Source organism: Pelophylax lessonae, assembly GCF_965119305.1.
Source record: "Pelophylax lessonae genome assembly, chromosome: 3".
Taxonomy (NCBI): domain Eukaryota; kingdom Metazoa; phylum Chordata; class Amphibia; order Anura; family Ranidae; genus Pelophylax; species Pelophylax lessonae.
Genome location: NC_138770.1, coordinates 268,038,955 through 268,055,287, shown reverse-complemented (window position 1 = coordinate 268,055,287; position 16,333 = coordinate 268,038,955). Strand labels below are relative to the sequence as shown.

General features: G+C 41.1%; 1 protein-coding gene across 1 annotated transcript in view; it reads right to left on the bottom strand.

Moving 5' to 3' along the window:
• FNDC3B (fibronectin type III domain containing 3B) overlaps positions 1–16,333 on the bottom strand; it is a 512,453-nt gene that overhangs the window by 165,682 nt on the left and 330,438 nt on the right. The gene's annotated exons all lie outside the window — the stretch shown is intronic.

Here is a 16,333-nt window from a genome sequence, read left to right as displayed (position 1 = left end):
GAGAGAGGCCGGAACCTCATGTGTGGTTGTCTGCGGGACAGGAGCAAGGCAAGCAACAGGAGTGGGGCTGTCAGTGCTGTTTGGACTGGAGCTGACTGAAGCGACTACCTGGCATAGAGAGTAGGGTTGCCATCTCATCCCTTTAAACCTGAAAACATATGAATTACACAGGTTCAGGTACTAATTTAATGTAGGTAATTCCATATACATCACTGAAAGAGGAAGGGGCAACACCATAAGCAAATCAGATATTCTTATAATGCACAAGGTTATGAACTTAACACATGGAGCTTGCTAACTGGTGGAGAGAGCACAGATATGTCCTCATCAGTAAGATGCTGTATATTTACTATTCAGATACAGCCCCAACCAAGCTGTGTTGCTTTCAAGCAGTGGAGGAAAGTAAGGTCTGGCAGAACTGTTGCTGTCTGGCAGAAGTGTTAAAATTAGAAAATATTCTGAGCAGCATTATAAATCAGAATTAAACCAGTTAAGGTAATTAAAACAGATTACAGATTATATGAATATAATATTATATTCTTTTTTTAATAAACAAAACTGTATATAAAGCATAATGCACAAGTAAAAGTAAAAACTAGGAATGTCTGGGCAGGAAAAAAAGGCAGGTATAAATTACATTGTTTTTTTTAGAAGCAATATATTACTTGTCCATTAGGGGTCAGTCAAGACCAAAGAATAAAACCTACATTCCAAATCAGGAATGGTCTTAGCCAAAAGAGCAAATGATATATGTGTTTCATACTGTATCTAATTACACATAAGAGATTTCATTTGATTTATCCTATATTTATCCTATATTTATCCTTATATTATCCAATATTTCTAAATGTTTCTATTCACTTTATGGTGTTTTCACTTGCATGAAACTAGAAAAAGGCATAATAAATTGCAATATTGCAATATTTATAAATGTAAATATGAAAGTTTGAGTTGTTTCTTTTGTTAATACTCTATAATTATTATTATTATTATAAGTAGTAGTAATAATAATTATGAAAACTATTAATAATAACTAGTAGTAATAGCAGATGCAGCAGATATAATTAAAGATGATAGGGAGGGCTATGACTTTCATCTGGCCTCGGGTAGAACAGTGATACATATTACTTTGTAATATAGGTTACTACATGTAAAAGATGTAACTTCCAGCCTTCTGATATTGCCTACTGCGAGATATCCACAATATTGATGTCACGGTACTGTGAGGCCTTCTTGCATCTGGGTAGGGGGCTTTACAGGAAACTGTTGTAAATTATTTTCTTTCGAGTGGGGAGAAAATAATAGCTTTAACCCCATAATTGAGATGGTTTAGCTTTTATCTTTTTTTTTTTTTTTTTTCTCTAACAAACACAAGAATATAGCATGTTTGGGTTTCAGTCTGCTAATATTTTCCATGCACCAAACCTTTTCTCAATTACTTATCCACAAACAATCCCATATGCCAGAAAGTCTTTCAAAATCAGTTGGCCAGATTTTTCTCTCTGCTCAGAAGTAAAACATCCCTTAGCATTCTACAAATCACCATAGAGGGGAGCAGGACAGTTACATGTAAGTATTCAGGTGACTGCTCATGTTTAGACCTACAGGGCACGGTAAAGGAAGTGTGTTGGTCAATTGTGACTGTAAGAGGTGACATGAAACAAGTGTGAAGGATGGAGTTAAAGTAGAACTAGAGTCAATTTATCAAATATTATATGCTGTGAAACTTTAACTGCAAACTTTCTATTGCATAACCAATAATTCTGCCAAACAAGCAACTTCATATGATGGGGTGACAGCACCAGGGCTGGCCCAAGACATTGTGCTGCCTGGGTCCAAGAATGAAATGCTACCCCCCCCCCCCCAACCCCTGAAACAAAATTACGCCCACCAAAAGGCCCCCACATCCATTATTTTATATATTTATATATAAAATGTAGAAAATATTATATATACTGTTATCTTCTTCCATTACTCACCACCGGACCGGTCCACCAAACACCCACTGTCTGTCCCTAGTCTTCCTGTCACTCCTGTGTCTGCCGCGCCCACCACCCTAGAAGATCCAGCCTGCCCTGCGTGAGATGGAGTGCGTTGATGTCTGATGTCATTGCGAACACCACGATCACATGACGGATGTTCTCTGGAGGAGACGCTCCGCCTCGTCATAGTCGTCAGTTTGCACTATGGGTGGCAGTATGAGATGGAGAAATGCCGCCCATAACGCGCCGCAAACTTATGACACACAAAACTGCTGGAAAAAAATCTTGGGAGTCAGCTTGCCGCCCCTCTCAAAGTCCTGCCTGGGTCCAATGGTCCCAGCGGGACCCATGGTAGGACCAGCCCTGGACAGTGCTATCACACCACTTCTGAATTCTGAGCATCAATATCACCCTCATGTTGCTTTGTCACCACTAATAGACAAACTTGTCCATCAGTGGCTGGTCTTGCTTGCCTGGAGAAGACTTTGTGAGTATGGATTTGGATTTAAAGTGGAACTTCATCCTAAAGGGAAGTTGTGGTGCTGGTTTTTACAGTCAAACACTGACATATACTCAAATAAGATTCTTGTCAATTTCAAGCTGAACTCTAGGCAGATATATAAATATTGAAGTATATCTAAAAGACAAAACACACCAGGAAGTGAGAGGAAATCTCCCTCCCTTCCACTCTTGTTTTGGTGATCATGGCCACCAGGAAAAATAGATAAGGTGAATGTCTACAGGGACACAAGCAGCCATAAAAAACCAACAGGGGGTTTAATCATTCCACAGTATCCAAAACAAAAAAAGTTTAGATACACAAAAAGACAGTGTATTCCCTTATATAAATTCCACATAGAGCTACCATAAGCATGACATCAGCCTCTAGCCATCTTTTGCACAGCAGCACTAAGACAATTAGCTATTCAGGCTGTTCTGCGTGTCCTGACAAGGATCATGTTGACTGCAGGGGAGGGAAGAGTGAGTTTATCAGTGTGTTACCACTCAATAATGATCTGATCTGCAGGTGAGGAGACCACTGTATACGTTAATGCTAATGCCTGGGTTAATGAGATTATCGGACAAATGATCTTCGTTTTTTTTCTTTTTTGAATGCTAGTCATATCGAAAATGAAGAGTTTACGAAAGTTATGAAAATTCTCATACGACAGAATAAACATTTGGAAGGGATGTAATGTGTTGTAATGTATTTGTATTATATTTTTGAATGCCAACTGTATTGATTAAATGAAAATCATATGATTTGGTATCATACAAGAAAAATTTTCGTGCTTGTCCCATCATATAATATCGCATGAACTGTCGTTATCGGCTCTCGAAAGCTCTGTACGAATGATCCAATTATTGTAATATCGCTTCGAAAGCGGTATTTTTCATACGATTTTGTAATCTTTTTCAGGCCTTAACAACCTCCTAGCTTTGTTGTCTGGCAGAGAAGTACGGATCACAAAAAAATGGCTTTGCAGAACTACAAGTCCTTTAGCGGATTACACAGTTTACATATGGGTATATCAACTTTGCATTTAGCAGTCTGCCTAAAGTCTCATTTTACATTTTTCAAACAAGAATACATAAAACATTCAGGCCGCAAATAAAACAAGGCCCCACAAAAACGCACACAGGGACTGTATTGGTTTTCAATTAATTACAGAAATACTACAATTACATCACAATCTAATAGTATTTTCTCATCCATCCAATTTTTCATAATTTGTAATGGACAACGTCTATATTTTTTACCTCTTTATGGAGGCAATACTGTATTAGTTGCAGAGACAGCTCCTTTTTAAAAATGTTGGTACATACTAGAAGCTGACCACTAGAGGGAACTATACTTCTTGTTATTATATTGTGTGATTTAAAAGAACACTATACAGTATATGTAAAAAGGAAACCATTGCTGTCATCTTCTCCTTAAAATACTAGTTGCCTGGCTGTCATATCAATGCTTTGGCCTCTGTACTTTCTGAGTCACTAACTTAAAACAAATACGAAATCTAACTCCCGCCTTTTTGTTTTTTTCCATACTTGACTCATAAGTATTTCATTTTAAAGCATCAATTGCAGCTTACCAATTCTTGGATGTGGTAGCTGCACTAGTTTTCTTTTTTTTAGCTTTCTTTTTTCTTCACCTGGTGATCCAGATAGAATGTTTGTTGCTTTTCAACAAAACAAGCTGTCCTGCATATGTAGCAGTTAAAGGGTTGGCATCAATTTAGGGTTGGCATCAAGGTGACCGATATTGCCGATATTTCGGGAAAGTGCTTGTTTTGGAGTGATGCCTGCAGCTAGAGGCATCACCCATGTACCGGCATCCATAGCTGACGGTCAGCTGCCTTGTAATGACAACCGATATGTGGCTGAGAAGCCACTCGGCTGTCATTACAAGGAGCGGGAGGGGACACCCCTCCCGCCACCTTCTGCGGGTCTCGCCCGGGTCTCCTGTCCCACCGGGAGACCCGGGCAACCAGCCTGTACGGCTGCCAAAGACCAGATCAAAGCCGCATTCGGCTCATGACATCATGACTTCACTTCCGGGTACTCTGCGCCAGATTTAAAAAAATGAAGCATTCAAAACAGCCAAACTTGGCGTTTTGAATGCTTTTAAGTGCAGAGGAGGGGATTGGGGTCTTTTAGACCCCCAGATTCCTCCACAAAAGTACCTGTCAAGTGATAAAAAAAAAATGTTTTAAATGTGCGAAAATTTCGGCCAATATCGGCCGATACCGATATGCAAAGGCCAAAATATCTGTATTGGCAACGAAAAACTGATATCGGTCGATCACTTATCTAAATCTACTAGTCCATTTAACACCCCCCCCCCCCCTCTACTCCCAGACAGACAATGCTGCTGTCCAAATTGCCTCTGTTGCTCTTTCATCCAAAGGAGAGGCACTCAAAAGTCAGCCTAGACAGTTCAAATATCAGCCGGTTCAGCAGTGACTGGCAAAGATTCAAACCACGTATTCACAAGGCTGATTGTACCCAACCTGATCGATTGTTCTATCAACTTGGGTACAACTAGCCCGTCTGACTTTTCACATGATTAATGCCAGTGGCTATAGCACTAGCAACAATCACTGTGTGTTCTCCCGACAGGGACAGCTCCACCCACACCCCCCCCCCCACACCCCCTCCGGGAGAACACAATAGCCCTGCAGGAGGGATTCCCCCATCAACACTGACTGTGTTGATGGGAGAATTGAGCAATCCACCTATGGCCGGCTTAATACAGGAGGTGTCTTACTGGTTAGACCACCAGGTGAAAACAGAGAAAACATTCTAAAAAAGAAAAGGAAACTAATGCAGCCATCACATCTAAAGATTAGTAAGTTGCAATATATTACATTTTTGGGTTTAACTTGGCTTTTACTCAAGGTTAGGTGTGAAAAATGGCTCTTTCAGTGAGGCCACTCTGCACTCCAAGATTTAAAGCATCATTCTGTACAGGAGAAGGAAATAGACAACTGTCTTTACCTTATTCCTAGATCTCACAGTCTTTCTCTGCACTGTAAGGCCAGTCCCCCAAAGTTCTCTTCACATTTCCCCTGGTTGCAGGTTCTCCAAAGGAATCAGTGCTGCATTGCACATGAGGATAATGAGGGCCTGTCCACTTTCCAGAATGTTAGAGAGCCGAGGAGAGTGTCAGCTACTTTGTGAGCAAGGAATATGCTCTGCCTCGTCAGCTGTCCTCTCCCATGGTAGCCACCAGTGGACTCACTCACCTAGACCCAGTGGACAAAAAAGAGGGGGGATTGGATTTTTTCTATCCTTCTTCTTCTGTTCTTCCTTTCCTTCTGTCTCTATCTCTCTCCTCACTGTATTTACTTATTTTCTCTGGTTTCACTGAGGACTGCAGTGATTTATCAGCTTCCTTTACTCTTGCCATGCTTCCTTGACAACATCTCATCCTGGCTACCCTACTTTATTTCCTTGGAATTTCAGGCACCGTATCAGTACTCCTAAAATTGTCCCTTTCCCTCTCCTAACACCTATTCTGACCAACCTGTGTAAGAAAGATCTGTATACTTACCTATTTCCAGCCTGCTCCTGGTCACGTGAACCAGCTACCGTGTCAGCGGCTGCTGGGGAGAGGAGAGAGCATAAACATGGGTGGGTCATTGAAGTCTATGGGTGACGTTACCACTCCAGGCTTTTCTAGCTGGTGCCTGGAGAGCTCTCTCTTCTCCCTGCAGCCGGCTATTGCTTGCATAGGAGAGATCACATGGCTGGACTGGAGCAGGCTGGAAAATAGGTAGGTATACAGGTCTTTCTTACACAGGCTAGTAAGAATATGTGTTAGAAGGAGGGAGGGGACATTTTTAAGATTAGTTAGGTGGTTTTTTTGAATTCCACTTTTACATCCCTGTTAATGCTAACACCCTGACTACCTCTCAACTTCTCAATGAAACATCATCTTTAGACTGAACACAATGGACACACACTTCTACTTACTTCAATGGCCATACCTTTGACCTTGCATTCTCCTACCAATGCACACATTGCAACCTCTTCAACACCCGATTTCCTCCTCTCTGATCACAGCCTTATCAGTTTCACACTCTGACTATCTTAAACTCACTATCCCTCCAACCACCAGTTACCTGTAGGAATCTTTGCCCCTTTAACAACTTTTTCTGCTCTATTTTGCTACTGACTAGCTTTAAGACAAAATGTAATTCCTTCCCTCCCATCAGATCCTTGTCAACTCTTTTCTACTGCTAACTCTCTACTTCATGCCCTACCACCTCTTCTTTGCTAACTCATTTACTGCCCAGCACATTGCCAATCATTTCAGAATATGATAGATGCAATTTGTGATCTTCACTTGCCAGATATCTCTCTACTTAACTCACCATATCTACCATCACATTCAGTGCTCTCCTCTATTCCCTTGGCCTCCAACACACTACCCTTTCCCAATTCTTCTCCTTCATACGCTTCAGTGTCAGCTACAACTCTATCTCCATCTCTCTTCTCTTTCCATAGTGATCTGCAGGCCCTGTCCTTGGACTCCTTCTATTCTCTATCTACACTTTCTTCCTTGGTCAATTGATAGCATCCCATGGCTTCCAAATTCATCTTTATGCCGAGGACAATGAAATTTATCTTTCCAAAACTGAACTCATATTCCCCCCCCCCAGACATTTAGTCAGTAGCATAGCTATCAAGTACTTTCCATCATGTCAGGGAGGTAGGTCAAATTCTTGACTCTAACCTCTTTTTTCACCCCACATTCAATCACTGTCCAAATCTTGCCAGCAATTTTGATTTTAACAATTTTAAATCTAAGATGTGATATCCCATGTTTATGATAAAGAAGCATGCTTGGTTTTCTGGTTGTGGGAAGGTGGAAATTGAGAAGGCAAATTCAGCTGATTTCCAAATTTGATGTGTTACAAAACAGACTGATAAGTAGGTTTACAGGGCAAATACTTGCATGGCTGTGAAACAAACAAGAGTGGGTGTATCGGAATATTTTCATCTCACACAACTGCAAATGCAAATTTAGTTTTGAAACTTTGGGACAAAGTATAAGATGAGGGTGTTTAAACTGTGTGTGTAAACCTTTTCACAGTAAGTGCTTTCATTTATATAAGCGCCATAACATGTCATATCACTTAAATGTGCAGCTAAAGATGATGGGGATCTCAGCACAGTGGCTTACTGGTTAGAACTTCTGCATGGACCCTGGTTTGAATTCTGGTCAGGACATTCCGGGCATGGCGTTTGCCTACTTTCCCTGTGCTTGTGTAGGTTATCCTGTAAGTTTTCTGAGAGCAGGGACTGATGAGTATATAAAGCACTGCATACATTACCGGTGCTATATAAAACCTGTTAAATCTAAAATCCCAGAAAAAAAATGGGAATAGTTTTCAGTTCCTTGTACTGATGCCTCTGATGGCATAACACCAGAAATTGCTCTCCTCCCTCATAATCTCCTCGTTCAATTGCTGCACAGTTGGCACTGTTACACATCCCAGTACCATTTACCACACAGAGACAATCACAGACGAGGCCAGATTTTAATATGACCATAGATCTTTGGCTCTAAGTACTTTTGACTTTCTACAAAAAGATGTATGTAATTACATTTAGTAACAGTTATTCTTTGAGTTTATATGAGAAAGAAAAGTGATAACACTAAAACCAGTCTGATACTCCAAGACAGAAGCATATGCAGGCTTTAACCCATAAATCCAGGCCTAACTGGATGCAAAGGAATGGCAGTCACTCTACCATGGCATTTCACCTTCCATTTGAAAATCCCCAGCCATAGGACTGGAGGGAGAACAGCTCCACAGTACATAGGGACTTGCTTTAAGAAGCTGAAGGGGAGAAAAAATGCCTGAAAGGTTTAGCCAAACACAGCCATGATCCATATTAAATCACAAAGTTTCAAAGCATTTCATAACAGACCGCTAACACTCTACAAGCTGCCAGTAAGCAGACGGGTTTCCGCACTGCGTGTGCCTGTTGTGATCATTGCACCCATGCCAGTGACTCACAGAAACCAAGTTTACTGAAAAGCTGGGATTCAGTAAGTCAAAATCACGGTACATGTGGTCTATTACCTCTTCTAGATGCAGACATTTCTGGAAAAGCATAAAACACAGTTGATAGTAAAACATAAAACAATGATAGTCTAAGCATAATGACAACTCACTTTATTCTGCCTAAGACTCTCTCCTATCCCCACATTTGCCTTGCATGTTAGGATTGTGTACATGAGAGAGCATGTGTGTGTGTATATTGTGTGCACATGAATATGTGCTTCATGTGACAGGTGATACAGTATTAATAGGGGAAAGGGTGGCAGTTACTGTAAAAGGACAATTTATTGGGTGACCCTGACTGTATAACATATCATTGACTGCTCAGTGACAAAAGGCAAGGAGTTACAGTGACACTGCAGAGGGGGGGGGCAGCTGTGGTTTCCAAAGTGAGCAAAGTCCTTTCTTGTATTAAGAGAGGTATAGGCTCCAGGGAGATAGATATCATTTTGCCCCTGTACAAATCATTAGTAAAACCTCATCTGTAATATCCAGATCAGTTTTGGGCACTTGTTCACAAAAAGGATATCAGAGTATCAGAGAACTGGAGAAAGTGAAAAACTGATAAGAGCCATGGAAGAGCTCAGCTATGAGAAAAGATTACAGGAACTGCATTTATTCTCTCTTGAGAAGAGCAGATTAAGTGAGGATGTGATCAACATTTACAAATACATAAGGGGTCCATTTAGTGAACTTGATGTTGAGTTATTCACTTTAAGGTCATCACAGAGGACAAGGGGAATCTCTTTACATCTACAGGAAATATGATTTAATCTCCAAATATGGAAAGGTTCCTCACCAGATGGTATATGGTTCCTGAGAGGATTCATAAATTCTACCCGGCTTCTTCCCCGCTCTGCTTCAGGGGTTGCTCCCTCCTGGGCTCTGTCGTTCATATATGGTGGGACTGCCCCAAAATAAGGGGCTTCTGGAATAAAGTATTCAGCATCATCAGGAAAGTCACGGGTTTATCGATTGTGCAATCACCACAGATTGCTCTGCTTAACATGCCTACCCCGGGCGCATCCAAACATCAAAAACGTCTCATTCACTTCATTCTTCTGGGAGCCAAAATTACCATAGCAGGCGCTTGGAAGCGACCTTCTGTTTCCATATTGCGCGCTAAAAGAAACATTTCCTGGATCATGTCGCAAGAATTGTTAGCTAGCAAACTCCTGGATACTCACCACCGCTTCGAGGTGGTGTGGGAACCATGGGCTGAGTTTACTAAAACCCCATTACATGCTTTGCTGCACTAGTTTGCACTTTCTTGCTCTTAGGGACCTGTCAGGAACACTTCTTCCTCTCACTTTCTCTCTCTAAGATCTCATTCCTCAGTGCTAGTATCACACCCTCTTTATCATGATCTGATCTTTCCCCTGTGCTTTCTTTTAACTGCTTGCCGACCGCCGCAAGTAGATTTACTGCGGCGGTCAGCCCCTGCCAGGCAGAGTGACGTTAATTAACGTCACTAGCCTGGGAGGGTCTGGGGAGCGAGCGTGCGCCCGCGGAGGCGCGCTCCCGCTCCCGCGCGGTCACGCACCCCCCCGCGCGTGTGACCAGCGGACCCGATGTCCGCCGGCCACTCGGCGATCGTCGGGGGAAGAGGGAGAATGTCAGGCAGCTTGTGAAAACAAGCTGCCTGTCATTCTCCTCGCTGTAAAGACACTGATTACACGGATCTAGTATGTAGATCCGTTGATCAGTGTCCTTACAGCTAGAGCCACAGCCAATCACAGTAAGAATCACGCCCCTAGGGACACACACAGCCCCTCCCTCCCAAATAAAGTTAACCCCTTCACTGCCAGTGTATTTTTACAGTAACAGTGCATATGTATAGCACTGATTACTGTAGTAATGTCACTGGTAACCCCAAAAGTGTCAAAAATGTCAGTCAAGGGTCCGATCTGTCCGCCGCAATGTCGCAGTACCGCAAAAAAAATCGCAGATCGCCGCCATTACGCGTTAAAAAAAAAAAACAACAAAAATGACAAAAATCTTTCCCTTTGTTAGTAAACGCGATAACTTTTGAGCAAACCAATCAAAATACGCTTTTTGCGATTTTTTTTACCAAACATAGGTAGGATAAAACAAATTGGCCAAAAATGTTAAAAAATTTTGATTTTTACATTTTTTTTGGGGGGAATTTCATATAAAAAAATGTGAAAAATATTGTTATTTTTGCAAAATTTACGCTCTTTTTTTGTTTATAGCGCGTGATCATAAAATCGCACAGGTGATCAAATACCACCAAAAGAAAGCTCTGTTTGTGGGAAAAAAAGGACGTCAAATTCATTTAGGTACAGCGTCGCACGACCGCGCAATTGTCCGTTAAAGTCACGCAGTGCCGAATCGCAAAATACCCCCTGGTCTTTTAGCAGGAAAATCCTCCGGGGCTTAAGTGGTTAATATTCTCTTTAACTCTCGATTCCTTTCCCACCTTGTGTCTCTTCTTTCTCTTCTCCACACCATTTTCTTTTCAGCATGCCATGCTTGATGCAAAGTTTTTGAGACGCTAGTTGCTCCCTACCTTCACGGTTTTGGTAGCCTTCTGGGCTCTTAGGACTGCATATTACTCAATAGCTTTTTGAGCTAAAATTATAACTTTACTGCACTCTTTTATGAGGGTGATTCATTTTACCTCAACCTGGTCTACCAGAGCTGAGTTATGGGGGAGCCGGGGATGCCCTATCCACCCTGAGGGGGCAGTCTTAGCCCCCAGTAGGGGTCTCCTCGGGATTGGGCGGGTCTCTCCGGATCTCTATTTCAAGGCGTATAACTTTTCCTCTGCGCCCTTTGCATTGTGTAACATGTGCAGATCGCTTGTTTACTTAAACGTTGAAGTTTTCGAGAGTTGTATGTATACTGTTCAGTATGGCTCAATATGTCAAATATTTGCTTTTTGTGCATGGTCCATAATGCTTGTAATGTATCTGTTCCTTTATGTTACAAATAAAAATCTTTTGAAAGTAAAGCAAATATGGAAAGGTTCCTTCACAGTAAGAGCTGTTAAAATGTGGAATAGACTCCCTCAAGAGCTGATTCTGGCCAGCTCAGTAGATTGCTTTAAAAAAGCCTGGATTATTTCCTAAATGTACATAATATAACTGGGTACTCACATTTATAGGTAACTTTTATCCAGGGAATATCCCATTGCCTCTCGGGGGATCAGGAATTCAATTTTTTCCCCTGCTGGAGCAAATTGGATCATACTTTGCTGGGTTTTTTCGCATTCCTCTGGATCAACTGTGGGTATAGGATTGTGTATATGGGATTGCATGATCCCCCCCCCCCCCTCTTTGATTGGTTGGACTAGATGAACTAGATGTGTCTTTTTTTAACTAGACTAACTATGTAACTATGGTTGCACAGTGACATTGTAATTGGCAACAGTGACATAACAAAGATTCATAGTGACTGTACATTTCCATCACATGGTGAAAGTGAGTGTATGGTGACATTGGGTGCTAAGTGACAAAAAGCAAGGGGTTACAGTGACACTGCAGATGGTGGCAGTGGTTGCATAGTGACACTGTATTGGACAACAGTAGCACAGTAACAAAGGTTCATAGTGACTGTACATTTGCATTACATGTGGTGAAAGTGAGGGAATGGTGACATTGGCTGCTCAGTGACAAAAAGCAAGAGATTACAGTGATATTGCAGAGGGTGACTGTAACTGTGCAGTGCCATTGAATATTATGTCACAATGGCACTGCACAGAACTACAGTCAATATAGGGTTTATTTACTAAAGCTGGAAAGTGCAAAATTAGCCAGAATTGTGACTGATTTTCACTCTCTAGCTTTAGTAATTTAACCCCTATGTAACAACAAGGAAGTGACTGTTATTGTACACTGACACTAACTTTGATATCACAGTGACATGCTTGGGGTGACACATGTGGTGGCCGCGATTACGTGGAAGCACACTGTGTTTGGGGTGACAGCTGACTAGAAATGGGTGTATTACAATGGAAAGAGTGACTACTTATAAGAACACTGGCATTGGTACTTGTATTTATTTGGCAGAGGAGCAGTTTACAAATATGTGAAATGGTCTAGACTTAGAAGTCATTTTCCATATCTATGTTTCAAATAAAAACTCAATTATTGGGGCTGAATCACTTAGAGTTTTATTTTCAACCCACGCATAAATATATCAAATCTACCATACATTTCTATGTGTGCAGAAAAAGACTACTTTCATAAAACTTGAATCCATTTTTTCACAATAGAATACGTTGTAATAGGCAGCCTAAATGAAGAACAGCATTTCTGAATTATAACAATATTAATCTGTTCTGTTGTAATACATAACATGATGTGTATTGGTTTTCTTTTTCTATGAAATGCTAGACAATAGAAAGCAGCGCTGTATTAATTTGCACCCTTTGTACATTTGAAAATGTCATGGACCTAATGATCTACAGTCAGAAAAGGCCATGTAACAAATTCTTCCTCCCTATAAACTATTTTGTTTTAAATTTTCCAGGATTCTTCGTTACAGACAGATTTTTATACGGAAAAGTTTACAATGAAACAGATGAGAATTCACTAATATTTTTGCAATACAAATAGGCACAGGCAGAGTAAATAAGTTTAGGGTTTTTTATTTGAAATTATGTAATTGGCTTTTTGATGTGATGCAACATCTCCTTCCTGCATCAGTCAGTCTACAAGATGAACTATCTTTTCATTTTTTTTTTTAACTTTTTTTGCCACATGTACAGCACTCAGCTTGACTCTAAGCCAGATGCAAAGGAATGAGAGCAGTTGTAAGAGTTCAAATCACAAGAGCTAAGACAATGATCACATAGCATAAGAAAATTACCTCTTCCCAAATTGTGCCCTGACCGACCCGGAGCACTTTATTGACGTAAGCAATGCTGATAAATGATATGATAAGAGTGGAGAGCGCAGAAACTGTCTGTGTGCTTTGATGCCTCCATGTTTGTTATATTCACCAATAGCTCAGTTACAAATAAATCAGTAGGGCATGCTGAACACAGCTAAGTAGTTTGTAGCAAAGTCCTTTCCTTGATTGCTGAAGTGGCTATGACCTGAAACGTCTGTGTACGGCAATGTCTCTGTATACTTATCCCATAAAGTTACTTGCCTGAAAATTAATACTGCACTGCACTAATTCATTTTCCTTTTACTAGTCTGAACCATTGAAATTCCAGACATGCTTGTTTATACATACTTGTGCCCAACCCACTGTGCCAAAATCTACACTAAATAATTCTTATTTATGTAGATATAGCAGAGATGTGAAAGACAAAGTTGATTTAAAACACACTATATATATATATATATATATATATATATATATATATATATATATGGAGAGAAAGAGGGAGAGGGAGAGAAAATACAGAGGGAGATTTATAATTAATAGGTAATTTGAACCAAACCCAGCAATCTGGAGAATTTGTGCCTCGTACACACGCATCGATAGTTGGCCATGAATTTTCGGCCAACGTCCAATCGGCCGATTGTCGGCTTGTTAGTATGATGCTTTCGACAACCGACTCCGACTTTTCGGCCGAACAAAATCTGGTGTGCAGGCTATAAAATTTTTGTTGGCCGTCAACAGAACGGCCGATTTTCCGTCAGTCAGCACAGATTTCGGCAGACAAAAATCTGATGAGCAAGACTGGGCATGCTCAGAGAAGAAAAAACACACGGAAAGTAAACCAGCACATGACATCACTTCTGAAGTAGATTTTTGTTGGCCGAGAAAATTCGTGTGCAGTCTAGAGCACATTTCAACCAACACAACAACACTGGACAAAAGACGGCCGATCGGTCGGCCGATAATCGTTGCATGTGTACGAGGCTTTAGGCTAGAGCGGAACACTGCAAGGGTAGGTATTATTCTCTTTGTTACAGATATATTTAAAGTGGACCTGTACGCAAACAATGAAGAACTTCTATCTAATAGGGAACATCTAGAAAGATAATTGTGACTAATCAATACCTGAAAAAATCTACTTTATGTCTTGAATCTCTGAAAAACATACGTGTATTTCCTGTGCCTTTAGTTCTAATCTCCACTGGACATCGCTGGACCCGCAGGGTGAGTATCTAAAATGTGATGATCTCACTGCCATTAAGGTAAGTGTTAAAAAAAAGCTCTTTATATTTCATATGCTATGTAGACTGCCAACAACAATAAAAAACTGCCTTTTCAATTTAACCACTTTCCTGCATTACCTGCTCAGATTTTCTGCTTGTCAAGTGGAAATGAATGTTCCACACACTAATGCCATCACCATTTTAAAACCTACTAAATATAATAAGTAGAGGATTCACAACATATAGTCAGACTTGCCTATCCGCTTCCATTTATACCACAAAGTGATGTGATACTTGCTGAGTGGAGTTTGGACAGGCAATCCCATATGTTGTGAATTCTCTATTTGTTTTATTAAAGCTGGTTTTACATTGGTTCAACAACGATGATGGCACCAGTGTGTGGCCCATTCATTTCTCTTTGATGACGGTTGTTGTACCTGAACTGTTGCACAACAAAACAAGGTTAAACAATTATAAAAATACACACACACACACACTTGGTCCTGCTGCTACCCCTTTTTCAAGGTAGTATAATAATCAATTGATAGATGAAAAGAAAAAAAAAAGACCAGAATGACAGCTCATAGTTTACAGTGTTATCCTAGCTTTGGCAGTGATGCTTCTATACTTTGTTGATTTTATTCTGAGCAAGTTCAGATTATGTGTATGTTGGTGTGCATTTTGGGAGTACAGTATTAGACAGGTTGATACAGATTTGAATAGTAAGTTCCAGTGCACTATTTCAAAAGAAAAGTATCCTTGGCTTAAGCATATAAGTGCACTGTAGCAACTCCATAGCTTACTCCAGCCTTCCTCCAGTCCTCCTCCAGACCCTGCACTTTCATCTTCCCAGCTTCTTCTCAGCAGCAGCACAAGAACAGGGGTGTGCACTGCATATGGGAGGGTGGGGGACACTTGACTTTTGATGTATTGGGGGGGTTCTGCAAATCTGCTTATAATAATTATGCACATAATACAATTCTATGCCAGTTGAGGGTCACATACCGCCGGTATCATAATCAAGAAACTTCATTAGAGACTGCTTCCACAGAACACCATGGCAGAACCATGTTCTGCCTGAGTAGTCTCCAATAAAGTTTCTTGTGGCTGATACCAGGGGTGTGACCCTCCTTTTCAAACTTGCATCATCTGCTACAGGAGTGTGAGTGGGCTCCGTGTCAGTCTGCACCTTACCTTCACAGCTTTAAGTGCTTCTAAAGCCTAAACGTTTTTTACCATAATACATTCCTTTCATTAAGGTAAAAAACGTTTAGGCATCAGCAACCCCCCTCATCCCCCCTCTTCCTTACCTGAGCCCTCACTTGATCCAGCTATGTGCACGTCTGTAGCTTTTCTCTCCCCTCACTTGTGGGTCTCACTGGCTTTGCTGGGGCACAGGGAACCATTGGCTCCCAGTGCTGTCAATCAAAGCCAGTGACAAGGGAGCGGGGGGCGGGGCCGAGTCCCACCGTCTGTGTCAATGGATGCAGCGGTGAGGCTTGGGATCGAGCATACACGTGTGCACCTAAGGCGGCTGGTGCTCAAAATTTTTTTTTGGGGGAGGGGCGCAAACAGAAAAATGTAATAGGCATTGATTTGCGGCAAAAAATTCTGTAAAAAATTGCGTGATTTTGAGGTTGCAAAAGTGTGAAAGGGGCCTCCAGTAATTAAGGTATAGTGTGCCCCCTTTCAAAGC